General features: G+C 40.7%; 1 protein-coding gene across 3 annotated transcripts in view; it reads right to left on the bottom strand.

The window, feature by feature from the left end:
• The window catches only part of STAM (signal transducing adaptor molecule), a 239,768-nt gene extending 225,434 nt beyond the window's left edge, over nt 1-14,334 (bottom strand). For all 3 annotated transcript variants that reach the window (XM_054660795.2, XM_063781438.1, XM_001153098.7), the window contains exon 1: nt 14,206-14,334. The gene's annotated coding sequence lies outside the window, so the exon portion shown is untranslated. The remainder of the gene's footprint in view (nt 1-14,205) is intronic.
• Nucleotides 14,335-15,177: the final 843 nt, after the last annotated feature.

Genomic DNA, 15,177 nt, shown 5'->3' with positions numbered 1-15,177 from the left:
GAGGCAGGAGAATTGCTTGAACCTGGGAGGGGGAGGTTGCAGTGAGCTGAGATCACGCCACTGCACTCCAGCCTGGGCAACAGAATGAGACTCTGTCTCTTTTTTATTTCATTTTATTTTATTATTATTATACTTTAAGTTTTAGGGTACATGTGCACAATGTGCAGGTTAGTTACATATGTATACATGTGCCATGTTGGTGTGCCGCACCCATTAACTCGTCATTTAGCATTAGGTATATCTCCTAATGCTATCCCTCCCCACCCCCCACCACCCCACAACAGTCCCCAGAGTGTGATGTTCCCCTTCCTGTGTCCATGTGTTCTCATTGTTCAATTCCCACCTATGAGTGAGAACATGCGGTGTTTGGTTTTTTGTTCTTGCGATAGTTTACTGAGAATGATGGTTCCAATTTCATCCATGTCCCTACAAAGGACATGAACTCATCATTTTTTATGGCTGCATAGTATTCCATGGTTTATATGTGCTACATTTTCTTAATCCAGTCTATCATTGTTGGACATTTGGGTTGGTTCCAAGTCTTTGCTATTGTGAATAATGCTGCAATAAACATACGTGTGCATGTGTCTTTATAGCAGCATGATTTATAGTCCTTTGGGTATATACCCAGTAATGGGATGGCTGGGTCAAATGGTATTTCTAGTTCTAGATCCCTGAGGAATCCCCACACTGAATTCCACAATGGTTGAACTAGTTTACAGTCCCTCCAACAGTGTAAAAGTGTTCCTATTTCTCCACATCCTCTCCAGCAGCTGTTGTTTCCTGACTTTTTAATGATTGCCATTCTAACTGGTGTGAGATGGTATCTCATTGTGGTTTTGATTTGCATTTCTCTGATGGCCAGTGATGGTGAGCATTTTTTCATGTGTTTTTTGGCTGCATAAATGTCTTCAAAGAGAATAAAATACCTAGGAATCCAACTTACAAGGGATGTGAAGGACCTCTTCAAGGAGAACTACAAACCACTGCTCAAGGAAATAAAAGAGGATACAAAGAAATGGAAGAACATTCCATGCTCATGGGTAGGAAGAATCAATATCGTGAAAATGGCCATACTGCCCAAGGTAATTTATAGATTCAATGCCATCCCCATCAAGCTACCAATGATTTTCTTCACAGAATTGGAAAAAACTACTTTAAAGTTCATGTGGAACCAAAAAAGAGCCCGCATCGCCAAGTCAATCCTAAGCCAAAAGAACAAAGCTGGAGGCATCATGCTACCTGACTTCAAACTATACTACAAGGCTACAGTAACCAAAACAGCATGGTACTGGTACCAAAACAGAGATATAGATCAATGGAACAGAACAGAGCCCTCAGAAATAACGCCGCATATCTACAACTATCTGATCTTTGACAAACCTGAGAAAAACAAGCAATGGGGAAAGGATTCCCTATTTAATAAATGGTGCTGGGAAAACTGGCTAGCCATATGTAGAAAGCTGAAACTGGATCCCTTCCTTACACCTTATACAAAAATTAATTCAAGATGGATTAAAGACTTAAACGTTAGACCTAAAACCATAAAAACCCTAGAAGAAAACCTAGGCATTACCATTCAGGACATAGGCATGGGCAAAGACTTCACGTCTAAAACACCAAAAGCAATGGCAACAAAAGCAAAATTGACAAATGGGATCTAATTAAACTAAAGAACTTCTGCACAGCAAAAGAAACTATCATCAGAGTGAACAGGCAACCTACAAAATGGGAGAAAATTTTCACAACCTACTCATCTGACAAAGGGCTAATATCCAGAATCTACAATGAACTCAAACAAATTTACAAGAAAAAAACAAACAACCCCATCAAAAAGTGGGCGAAGGACATGAACAGACTCTGTCTCTTAAAAAAAAAAGATCATTTCAGTTAGCAACTTCTATTGTGTATACAGCTACTACCTTAATTAATATGCCCAATCTCCTGGAAATGACTCCGCCAACCACTCAGTTGCCCAAGCTGGAAACTCAGGTATCACATTAGACTCCTTCTTCCACCTCACCCCTCCTTTAAATGAGCTATCACATCCTGATTACTTCATCTAGAGATGTCTCTACTTCTCTCTTCTCCCTGCTACCACTTAGCCCTGGGCCACTGTCTCTCTTGCCTGGGCCACTGTAATATGCACCTTCTCTCTCCTCCTGTACCATCTCCAAATTTTAATTTTCTATTTACTTATTTACTTTTGGGACAGGGTTTTGCTCTGTCACTCAGGCTAGAGTGCAGGCATGTTCACAGCTCACTCCAGCTTTGACCTCCTGGGCTCAAGTGATTCTCTCATCTCAGCCTTCTGAGTAGCTGGGACTACAGGCAGGCACCACCACTCCCAGATAATTTTTATTAGGAGGAGGTTTAGGAGGAGGATTAGGTTAGGAGTTTGAGACCAGCCTGGCCAACATGATGAAACCCTGTCTCTACTAAAAGTACAAAAAAATTAGCTGGGCGTGGTGGCACGCACCTGTAGTTCCAACTACTCGGGAGGCTCAGGCAGGAGAATCTCTTGAACCCAGGAGGTGGAGGTTGCAGTGAGCCAAGATCGTGCCATTGCACTTCAGCCTGGGTGACAGAGCCAGACTCCATCTCAAAAAAAAAAAAAAAAAAAAAAAAAAGCCCTGTTGCTGCAGGTTCTCCATGTTCTTTGTATTTTCTCCATAACACTTATCATCTTGACTGTTTCATGTACATTTCACTCAGTGGACGGTGAGCTTCATGAGGGCAGGGACTGACTGTCTTGCTTACTACTCACTCCCTAGAACTGAACCCCATGCCTGATACTCAGCAGGTGTTCAATCAATATTTCTTAAATTGCTTGGACTGCCATGAAATCCACATACATAACGCAATACCCGTGGCCCAGAGCTAGAATTTGGCTGGTCCAGGGCCTCACTCACTTCTGTTGTAAAAGTTCAGAGGGTACAAAAAAAACACGCAGTAATTAGGATAAATAATATTTACAATGGTTAATGTTCTGTGTCGACTTGACTGGGCCACAGGATGCCCAGATACCTGATTAAACACTATTTTTGGGTGTGTCTGTGAAGGTGTTGAATATATTTTTGGAACAGCCATCTCTCTGTTGCCCAGCCTGGAGTGCAGTGGCATGAACACGGTTCACTGCAGCCTCAAACTCCTGGGCTCAGGCAATCCTCCTGCCTCAGCCTCCCAATCTCTTAAATACTAAGGGATTAGTATTTAAATGGAGGGACTGAGTAAAGCAGATGGTTCTGCCCAATGAGGGCAGGCTCCACCCGATGCGTTGAGGGCCTGAAAAGAACAGACAGGCAGAGGAAGAGGAATTCGCCCTTTTTCTGCCTGACCACTGAGTTGGGACATCAATATTCTTCTCTTCTTGATGCTCCTGGTTCTCAGGCCTTCAGAGTCAGATTGGAATCTACACCATTAGCTCTCTGGCTCTTAGGCCTTCCAACTACACCACTGGCTTTCCTGAGTCTCCAGCTTGCAGAAGGGAGGAAATTTTCACCTCTATAATCACATGAGCCAGTATCTTATAATAAATCTAAAACAAGATTTAGATTGATTCTCCTATCTAAATTGGTTCTGTTTCTCTGGAGAACCCTGACTAATGCAATATTTTAAGATATCAAAATTAATGTAAAAATATCCATGATGAACAAAATATCAAAATTTTAGATAAGGCAGGCATGGTGGCATGTGCTGGTATTCCCAGCTCTGCAGGAGGCTGAGCTCAGCAGGAGCATCCCTTGAGCTCAGGAAGTCGAGGCTGCAGTGAACTATGATCATGTCACTGCACTCCAGCCTGGGGACAGAGCGAGACACTGTTTAAAAAAAAAAAAAATTCAGATAAAGTCAGAATCAGTCACAGTGCTGTGTTGAGCCAGATTTGCAGCCTGAGGCCAAAAGAAAAAAAAAATTCAGTCATAATGATCCTGGCTTTATTTAAAAATTGGATATTTGTCTATCTTGGGTCTTTTTGCATTAATTTTGATTTATTAAAATATTGTATGAAGGCCGGGCACCGTGGATCACGCCTGTAATCCTAGCACTTTGAGAGGCCAATGCAGGAGGATTACTTGAGCTCAGGAGATCGAGACCAGCCTGGGTAATATAATGAGACCCTTATTTCTACAAAAAATTTAAAAATTATCCAGTCATGATGATGCACACCTATAGTCCCAGCTACTTTGGAGGCTGAGGCAGGAAGATCGCTTCAGCCCAGGAGGACAAGGCTGCAGTGAGCCGTGTTCGTGCCACTCAACTCCAGCCTGGGGAACAGAGTGAGACTCTGTTTCAAAAATATACAAATATTGTATGAAAATACTATTTGTCTGGATCACCAAGTATTCTGGAGCACCCTTAAATTTTTATTTTAATTTTATTTTTTATTTTAAGTTCCATTAGTTTCCTCCATGCATTCACCTTCTTACAGTCTGTTCTTCCTAAAAGCCCAAAGCCCTTTTCCTTTGTCTTGTCATTTCTCTGTAAAATGATTGTCCTTTTATTATAATGCTATATAAGCCCAGGTTCTAACCACCCCTATGAGTCCCTCATCACTAACTTCTCCTGTGTGTATGCAGGATGGACGTGTTAATAAACTTTTTGTTGTTATTTTGAGACAGTGTCTCACTCTGTTGCCCAGGCTGAAGTACAGTGTTGTGATCTCGGATCACTGCAACTTTTGCCTCCTGTGTTGAAGCAATTCTCGTGCCTCAGCCTCCTGAGTAGCTGGAATTTCAGGCATGTACCACCATCCCCAGCTACTTTTTGTATTTTTAGTAGAGACAGGGTTTCACCATGTTGGCCAGGCTGGTCTTGCACTACTGACTTGATCCACCCACCTCGGCCTCCCACAGTGTTGGGATTACAGGCGTGAGCCACCGTGCCCGGCCTTTCTCTTGTTCATCTGACTTTCAGCAGTCTGATTTGCAGGGATCCAGCTAATGAACCTAAGATGAGTAGAGGAAAAAGGAATTCCCCATCACTCTGTCCACATTGTACTATCTCCTGAGTTCCCACCAGAAAACACAAAGTTTTCATATCCATCATTTAATTATGCAAAACAAGCAAGCACCTTTGACTAAATTCTTCTCTCTATGACTTGCCCAACGACCCCTATTTTCTAAACCTAAAAAGTTCATCTAGGTGTTTTTTTTTCCAATGAATATCCCATTTTCTACAAAAATATGTAAGCAGATGCCTCCACTCTCTTAGAATGCAAAGCTTAGCTATCATTCTTTCCTAAATAACTATGAATTTTCTTTTTTTACATATGGATCTTATATTTATTAACAGTTTACTGCTTGCAAGGAACTATGCTAGATACTTTTCAGATATTTTTATACATTTTCTGTTCTTGCAACTATGCAATATGGATATTATTGCCTCCATTTTATAGATGAGAAAATTGAGGCTTAAAGTATTTTGGATGTGAGGGGGATCTGGCTGTGGCATCTGTCACCCCATTGATGGCCAGGGTTGATGTGGCTGATCCGGCTGGCTAGGTGGGTGTCCCCTTCCTCACTCACTGCCCCATGTGCATCCCTCCTGAAGCTGTGTGCTAGGTTGAAGAGGATGACCAACCCCGATAGAGGAGGACAGGTCTTTGGTTAAGGGTACATGAGTAGCCGCATTCCCCTGCTAGAACTTGCAAACAGGCTATCAAGAATTGTAGTATTTTGCTTGAAGTCATATAGCTAGTAAGTTGGTGAATGAATTTGAATCAGATCTAACTTCCAAGTCTGGGCATTTGTCATTAGACAGTCTCGCCTCCCATAATTTAGCTTCCCCCCTCCCTCCCTTCTGCCTTCCCTTCCTCTCTTCCTCTCCCCTCTGCTCCCTCTTTGCTTCCTTTCTTCCTTCTTTAAACAAATATTCACTGTAAATGTGGCAGTGTTCTAGGTGCTGAGGACACAGCACAGAATAAACCAAGTCCCTGCCCTCATGAAGTTTATATTTGAGTTAGTGAAACCAACTTCGCAAAGATTATGACAGTGAGAGGAATCTAGTGTGGCTGACTCCGTCTTGCTTCTAGCCTCACAGGCCAGCTGTCCTCACTCAATTCTGGGCAGAGGCCAAACTAACCATGGGAGGAATTTAGTTTATAGTTTAACTTGGAAGGAAGGATGATAACAGACCCTCCCTAAAACTGATCCCCTCCTTGTTCAGGGACTGAAACTGCCTTTGTAAGACTAATAAAAGGCCACAAGATTAAGATTACAAGAGGGGCCTGAAATCTGCTAAAATGCAGGTGTAGTTTCTATGATCCTTTACTGCTCAGGCGTCATGTGGCCAGAGGTCACAAGAATCGTGACTTCCCCAGGTGCACCCATAGACAACATCACTATTGTAGAACCTAACATTTGTTTTTTGAGATGTTTTTCAGACTTTTGCATTCTGGCAACTGACTGACCCCACCTGGATTTGTGATTCATGACTCAAATGGGTCTGTGGCCCCCTACTCAGAGATGGACTTAGTGCAGGAGGACTGTTTTCCACACCCCTATAGTTTCACCCACAATCAATCAGTAGTACCCATTCCCTGGCCCCCTATCCACCAAATTATCCATAAAATCCCAAGCCCCTTAGTTCTCAGGGAGACTGACTTGAGTAATAACTCCAGTCCTTCCACTTGGAGACCTTGGGTTAATTAAACTCTTTCTCTACTGCAATACCACAGGTTAAGTGAAGTGGTTTTGCCTGTACATCAGTCAGGAAGAACTCACTGGGCAATTACATTAGGACTGAGTGTAGAGACAGACAGTAAACAAATAAGCAAATTTGTATGTTTGTGTGTCAGATGGTGTTAAGTGTTGAAGCTCCCACCATTGTTCCTCCACCCACCAAAAAGGGCAACAAGACATGAGGAATAGGGGTGGTGGGCAGGAGGTTTGCTGCTTTATACAGGGCATGCATATACGCAGCACAAGACCCACACATTTACTATTTATTACAATTGAAAAATCTCTCCATCAGCCTCTTTCCCACATAAATCTTTACTAAAGTGAAAAATAATTTGTCATTTATGTCATTCTTTTTTCTGTATGCTCTAAATGCTTTTAATGAATATATAGCAATATTGCATGCTCTTCTGTTGAATGTTTCTCAGCTCTCATCAACACAGCTTGTTGGTAAGACAAAGCTGAGTTTACTGCTTACCACGCTCTGGGAGAACGCTCCCTTGGCAGAGTTTCTACAGGGTTTCAGGGAGAAAGGCAAGGTCAGATTTTATTGAGAATTGGAAGTTTGGTTTAAGGTGGGGCTTTCAAAGCAAGAGTTTGACTAAGATTGGGTCAGGATCATGTTTACAAATTTAGGGTTAGTGGAAATAGCATGGCAAAGAATTTGAGGCAAGGGGTTCAAGAGTCTGACAGAATTGTAAACCAACAGTTGATGCTTCCCAGTGAAAAGCTGACAGATCTTTTGGGAACTTCCAGTAATGGACAATCAAGTCATTTCTGAGGGCAAGAGTACCCTGGAAGAGTCAAGTTATGCCAATCAAATTATACTAATAAAGCTACAAAGACATCATAAAGTCATGTTAATGTAAACACTTTGAATATATAAATAGATGGCATGCATAGTAAAAGTGGAATAAAACTTCATGCAATTCCTATAAACCATAACATAGATACATTTTTAAATTTTTGATAAGTTGGTTTTGAGAACTGTATGAAATGTCATGATCAGAGATGACTCCAGTGTCAAATTTATTTTCTCTATTTTCTGTTCTGAAACTTCCGAGGTGTTTTGACATCCATTGTTTTTGTCATCTGGATCCACAGTCTAAAATAGGACAAAAATTGTGTTTCTGACCCATTTTAAATCTGTACTGATAGATTATACGAACACATATTATTCTATTTGCTTAAACTGGCTGTGATACAAATAGGGATGATTCCAGGCCAAAATATTTGTTCTTTGCAACTTTGCAATTTGGCATTTGATCACCAGGTCTTCACTCCACTTTTTTCACTTTTCACACCCGGGCCCCAATTTTCCACAGTGCTTCATATAGACGTGCTTCTTTTATGATGGTGGCAGTGGTTAGAAAGAGGTGAGGAGGTGGAATGGAAAAGTCTTAGCTGGCAAGTTCCCCAAAATACTTTTTCAAACTCTCTGGCCAATTTGGAGAAGTGATCATCATTCATGGGTGGCAGACGGGGCCATTCATCCTCTTTGATGCATTTCAGTTTCAGCACAGCTGTCAGGCCAAGGAAGTTATAAATCTTCCTACATGTTAACGTTCACATTTAATTAATACTGATAGGCAAAAGTGTCCCTAGAGGGAGATAATGCGATAGAGAGAAGGAAATTTGAGAAGCAGATAATAAAGGTAGTGTATGATAGTGTTATATCTGGATCAATCCAGTTTGATTACTAACAATATTACCTTCCGTTGATATTTGCTTTTTTTTTTTTTTTTTTAAGAAGTGGCTCTTCTGTCATTTGGATTTGGAGTTTTCTAATGCTTACTTTAAAAGATTAGATATCTCTCCCTTTTTTTCTTTGGAAAAGTTAGGAGAACAAACTCAGACCCTTCCAATTTCTCATGCAAGATTTTAGAAATTTTATACCCATTCCTGACATCCATCAGTTTAATGGAAGTCCCAGACAGTTTCTTTTGGGCATCAGGGTATGACAATGTCCGGAGGCTGTGATTTCTAAATGGTCCTTGGGCTCAGCCAAAGTCAAGTTGACTCAGCAGCCATGAGTTATACAGACATTAATAGTCCTTTCACGATTTCCCCCTGCATTTTTTACATGCTAAAAAGCAGCCTAGAGGATGACCTTCCCTTAGGTGCCTAAGGCAATCCCTATTTCGATAATGAACAACCCATGCAAATTTGGGGGAAAAAACCCAAAAACCACAGCATACCCAGAACAGTCCTATTTGGTTGTGTTCAATGTGTGATATGCTTCTGAGATGGGTGATGGGAAAGGAAGCCTCATTTAACTTCTCTTCTTACATGCATACTCTTAACCTTCAATCTACGGCCGATAGGGTGGCCTCCTAGGGAATTTCCAAATATTACCCTTCCCCAGGTCATGTTTTTCACCAGAGATGATCTCAGGGATTGTCTGAGTACCTTGTAGCCACCTACAGAGCATGGAAAAGTGGTCAGGTAGTCCAGCAACATCGCATCTGGATGAATTTACTTTCTTCTCCAGGCTCTAGTGAGGGTAACTTCCCTTCCTTCCAGATTAAAAGTCTGACTATTAATGCAACAATATTGCCAATTGTTAAGACTTCTTTTTATATTTATTTACTTCTAGAGATGGGGGCGGGGGTCTCACTATGTTGCTCAGGTTGATCTTGAACTCCTAGGCTCAAGTGATCCTCCCATCTTGGCCTCTCAAAGTGCTGGGATTACAGGTGTGCATAACTCCACCCAGCCAAAGCCTCTTAAACAATTCCTGTATCTGATTTTTGGCTTTTCGTTAGGATGGTGAGCCAGGATGGGTTGCTGGCTTTCTTTTCCCAAATCAACCCTGGAGAATCTAGTAGTAAGACAGAAGCTTGGAGCTGAGAAACTAACATAAATATGGCATGAACATCCTGGGGAATGTGAACAGTGGGGTGAACTCCTATGTGTGGATGGTGGGTGAAATGGGGGCCAGGCTGGAGCGACAGAGACAGCTTGAGGAGAAGGATCTCACAGGCACAGTGAGAGCACAGCTTGAAAAAAGCTTTTATGTTCTGCTGTTTCTTCTTTCTTCCAAGGTCTTGGGTTAATGGTTGCTACACTCTTCACTGCAGGAATCAGCCATTATAGCCTGGGTCTTCAGGTTAATATCAGAGCAGAACAAAAGCCTTCCAAGAATGAAGAGTTTATAACAGTATATGAGAAATGACTAGCCACACTCTGGCACTTTCTTCACCTCTGTCTCTCTAGGGCAAGTAGGTTGTGACTGAGGGAGACTATCTACTCAAAATGCCTATTCTTTTGAGGAGTTTAAAGATGAATTCTTGACTGGAACAGGTGCTCACCAAGCGTGAAGCATGATGAATACATTAAATAAATAAACAGCAACAAAAACTCCCTTGCCTAGATGCCATAGTCACATTTCAGAACATCAAAGACAAAGAGAATTTTAAGTTTCTAGAGATAAACAGCAGACCATCTACAGAGAAACAAAAATCAAACTTTTCAGTAGCAATGCTGGATACAAGAAAACAATGGCTTAGCATTTTAAAACAAAGAGAAATGAACTTTGAGCCAAGATTTTTATATCTAGCCATATGGCATTTAAACATGAGGGTATACATAAAAATTTAAGTACTTTCTCCAAGTGTGTGGTGTTTGTTCAACAGCAGTTCAGGATTAATGCGGCAATTTCATGGTATGGGGGCCTATTCTCCTTCTATTATGTTGATGTGTCATCCTGAGGTGCTGGCCTCATCTGTATGATCCACTGTTGTTACTCTGGATACCACCATTATATCTGCATTTCAGCCACCAGAAACAAGGAACTGGAAGACATACCCATTTCTGATATGGGTGATGGGAAAGGAAGCTTCATCTAACCTCTCTTCTTACATGCATACTCTCTACCTCCAGAAGCAATCTACGGGATTCCTGATAGGGTGGCCCTTTTTAAAGTTACAAGCAAAAGATGATCACATCAACTTCTACTCATATCCCATTGACCAGAACTTAATTACGAGGTCATATCTAGCTGCAAGAGAGGATGGTGAAGGCAGTCTTAATTCTGGATGGATATAACTCTAGTTAAAATTCAGAGTTTCTGTAACAAAGTGAGAAAGTGAAAAAAGGAGATATTTTTCCTACCACTATATACCCCAAAACAAAAAAGTTCACTTTATAGTAGAGGAAAAGACAAGAATGTATGTCTCTAACACCGCTACTGCTTAACATAATCCCAGTGAATGCCATAAAAAAAGAAAAACAAATGGTGTATAAAGCTTGTTCAAGAAAGAGATAGATAATATAATTTACCTAGGAATGGAATCAATAGATGAGCTACTAGAACAATGAAGGGAGTTGATCAAGTTTGCTGCATACTGATCAACATAAAAATCAGTAATTTTTAATGCTTGTATTAACTGTCTAGAAAATACAAGAAAAATAAGACATGATTTACAATTTCAATAAAAACTAAAGGTATTTAGGAATTAACAAAGAATAAACCTTTTTTGAGAAAAAAATTTTCAACTGAACAAAGGACATAGCAATTAATCCAACTAAATACACTTTCAATGTCTCTGGATGGATGTTAATATTATAAAGATGTCAATTCTTCTCAAATTAATCTATATAGTCAAGGAAATTTCAATGAAATTCGTGGTTAAATTTGCTACAAAATTCATGTGAAAGACTAAAGGTCCATGAATGGTCAATTTGATCTTTAGAAAAATGAGAAATGTGGCTGCTCCTGTTCTATCAGATACTAAGACATAGTACAAAGCCTCACAGTGCTAGAAACAGTGGGATATTGGTAGACAGGCAGACAGTAAAACAATGGAACAGAACAGACAATTCAGCAACTTAATATATGATGAAGATGGCTCTACAGATTAATATGAAAGCATACATGTTAGTAGATGATGTTGGAAACACTGACTCCCATATAAAGAAAGTTGAAACTGATTCCTATGTACCACCTGCAAAGTTGGACTCCAGATAAAGACTTGGATATGAAAAATATACATATCAGATTTAATAGAAAATATAGCATGAGAATATCCCCTTACATGAGGGATAGGAAAAGGCTTCTTCTACTTTTGCAAAAGATATATCATAAAGAAACAACTAAGGATTTCCATGCAATGAAAGATGCCACAGACAAGGTTAGAAGTGACAGATATTGAGAAATCATTGGCAAGGCCTAAAGCTGACAAGGAACTGAAACCTAGAAAACACAAGGAACTGGGGATTTCTGCACATCAACCAGAAGAAGGTAGGAACCCTGACAAAACAAAACAAAACAAAAAATCTAAGAATACAAATGGGTGATTTACAGAAGGGAAAATTCAAATAAAAGTTAACAAACAGAAGAGTTGCTCCAATATATTTTTCCTCAGAATTGTAAGTCAACATACAATGAAGTATCATTTCCACACAATAGCCTGGCAAAGGATAGGGATGTGGAATTACAGGCACCCTCATGAATAGGCTGGTGGAAGTATAAATTGGTATTGCAGTCTTGAAGAACATCCGGGCAGGGGATCTTTAAACTGAGTATGCATATTTCTAGGATACAGGAATTCTCTTTCTTGGTATTTCTGGAAGGAATTCACACACAGGCCCACGTTGGAACAGGCTTATGGATATTCATCATAGCATTGTTTGTGGGAGTTGGAGGCCATCAGGGTACCTATCTCTGGGATAGAGGATCAGTATAATGTTCTGTATGTCTGCTGTGGAACACAGGGCAGCCCTTAGAAGCAATGCACTGAACGTCCACACAGCAACATGGCTCATTCTCAAAGACAGAGTGCTGAGTAACAGTTGGAAGAAAGAATGCTACCTGTAGCTCAAGACCATTTACGTAATGCAGTAAGAAATGCACACAAGACAGGGCGTGGTGGCTTATGCCTATAATCCCAGCACTTTGGGAGGCCGAGGTGGGAGGATTACCTGAGGTCAAGAGTTCGAGACCAGCCTGGCCAACATAGTGAAACCCCGTCTCTACTAACAACACAAAAACTAGCGGGGTGTGGTGGCACACGCCTGTAATCCCAGCTAGTCGGGAGGCTGAGGCAGGGGAATTGCTAAAACCTGGGAGGCAGAGGTTGCAGTGAGCTGAGATTGTGCCACCACACTCCAACCTGGGCACCACCACACTCCAGCCTGGGCAACAGAGCAAAATTCCATCTCAAAAAAAGAAAAAAAATAAATGCACACAAACCTAAAATAAACTTCTTGAAAGAATAAACACAGATGAGAGGATATGCATCAGAGGAATTAGAAATTTTGGTGTGGCAGGGAGGTTGGAGGAGTGGGAGTGGGAAAAGAATAACTAGAGAAAGGAGGGAGGAGTCCAGCACAGACCATTACTGAAAGCATTTTCTGTTTGTTTCCCTCCTGAAAACATTAGGATGGGCGAGCTCTTGGAGGGATCCTGGCTCTGAAGGCACCTAGGTGAGAGTGGACGTGGGATAGTGTGAGGGCATGGATTTGAGGCTGGTGGACGGGTGAAGGGATGACTTAAAAGGTGATTTGCTACTGATAAGGATCCCAAAGAGGAGAAAATTAGAATCCAGATGAGTACAGCCTTCTTCCTAGCTTTGCCGGCTTTTCCTTGGGAAAGAACATAATCTTTACATTGAAAAAAAAACCAAGTCCAAGTACAAACCACAGGGGGGCACTTTTCCCTCATTAAAATTGAAGATCCAGCATCTTAGAAAAAGGAGTCCAGAGAACACGGTGGGAAGGCTCCGTCTCACATCACTGCGGAGTTTCTGGCTCCATAATTAATTGCCAACACCTGGGCTAATTTCCCCAGGTGTAATTTGTCTCCACAAGGGGCCAACCTTTAAAGTCTTACAATGCATGAAATATAGCAGAGAAAATACAGTTGAAAGAAAAAAAACAGCCATTCAAACTTTAACATCACCTGATTGAAATAAAATTAAATAGCATAATACTGGTGTAATGCTATATTTGTTTCTTCAGATTCCCCAGAAATGCTTTATAAGTCTATACTTTAAAAATATTTAAACTCTTCTCTCTTAAAAACCTTCGTAAATCCTAAAATATTAGTTTTGGAAAGCTCTGATTTATTTCTTCCTAAAGCTGGGATTTTGTTTCTAATTTTGCTCTTGAAAATGATTTCAAATTCACTTACAAATGAAATAAAATAACATAATGAAAATTTTTGGAGTATGGCTGTAACAAAAAGATCAACTTAGTAATATAACAGCTCTATAGAATATCATCTTACATAGAGACTTTAAAATACCAAAGTGTATATTATTTTATTTCTTAAGAATAAAGGTAGTTGGGGCAGATGTATTACCCTGAATTCAAAAACAGACAAGACTTTTAAGTGAAAATTTCAAGGGAAGTATTGGTATTTGAGGTAGACTTTGAAAAATGGGTAGACTTTATATTGACGAAAAGGTCATTGAAGGCAGAGGGAACAATTTGAGCAAAAGTTCACGTATTAGTCCTTTTTCACATTGCTATAAAGAACTGCCCGAGACTGGGTAATTTATAAAGGAAAGAAGTTTAATTGACTCACAGTTTCACATGGCTGGGGAGGTCTCATGAAACTTACGATCTTGGCGGAAGAGGAAGCAGGCACGTCTTACGTGGGGACCCACAAGAGAGCGCAGGAAAAACTACCGTTTATAAAACCATCAGATCTCGTGAGAATTCACTCACTATCACAAGAACAGCATGAGGCAAACTGTCCTCGTAATCCAATCACCTTCCACTAGGTCCCTCCCTTTACACAGGAGGATTACAATTCAAGATAAAATCTGGGCGTGGACACAGAGCCAAACTGTATCAGTTGAGAAATGATAAAAGTGAAGACATGTTTGGGAAATGGTGTTTCTATTTGTTAGGCTCTAAGACTGGTCATAACAAGAAACACCAATATAATATCTACTAAGCGCTTGGTACTATTCTAAGTGCCTAATATACATATATTAACTCAATCTTTACACAACCCTAACAGAACACTTTTCAAGTGAAGTAACTGACACATAAAAAGTTGATATCTGAGCTCACACAGATGTTGAACCTTGGTGTCCTGGTGCTGATAATAACAAGGGTATAGTTTGTAGTTTGGATATTTACTGTGGAGTTAATGCAGGACAGGTGAGCCCCCAAAGTGGCACTAAGCCCACGAAGTTTCTTGGCTTCACGCAGGAAAGAAATCAAGGATGAGCCAGTAGAGTTAAGACAGCAATCTTTTAATTGGATGCGACTGCTCCCTATGGAGTAGAGCTAACTCACAAGCAGGGCACCACAATCAGCAACAGCCTGGGCTGTTGGCCACTATATTTATACTCACGTGAGCCCACTTTCAGTTACGTGCAAATTAAGGGGGAGTTACTTTGAACTTTTAGGAAATGAGGCAGTAACTTCCAGGTTGTTACCATGGAAAAGAGAAGTAATTTCCTGGGTTGTTGCCATGGCATTTGTAAACTGTCATGGCGCTGGGGGGAGTGTCTTGTGCTAATAAGCAATGACGATAGCTGGTGAT

The sequence above is a fragment of the Pan troglodytes genome, chromosome 8 (genome assembly GCF_028858775.2).
Source record: "Pan troglodytes isolate AG18354 chromosome 8, NHGRI_mPanTro3-v2.0_pri, whole genome shotgun sequence".
Lineage (NCBI taxonomy): Eukaryota > Metazoa > Chordata > Mammalia > Primates > Hominidae > Pan > Pan troglodytes.
The sequence above is the reverse complement of the archived record's forward strand: the minus strand, read 5'-3'. Positions and strand labels throughout refer to the sequence as shown.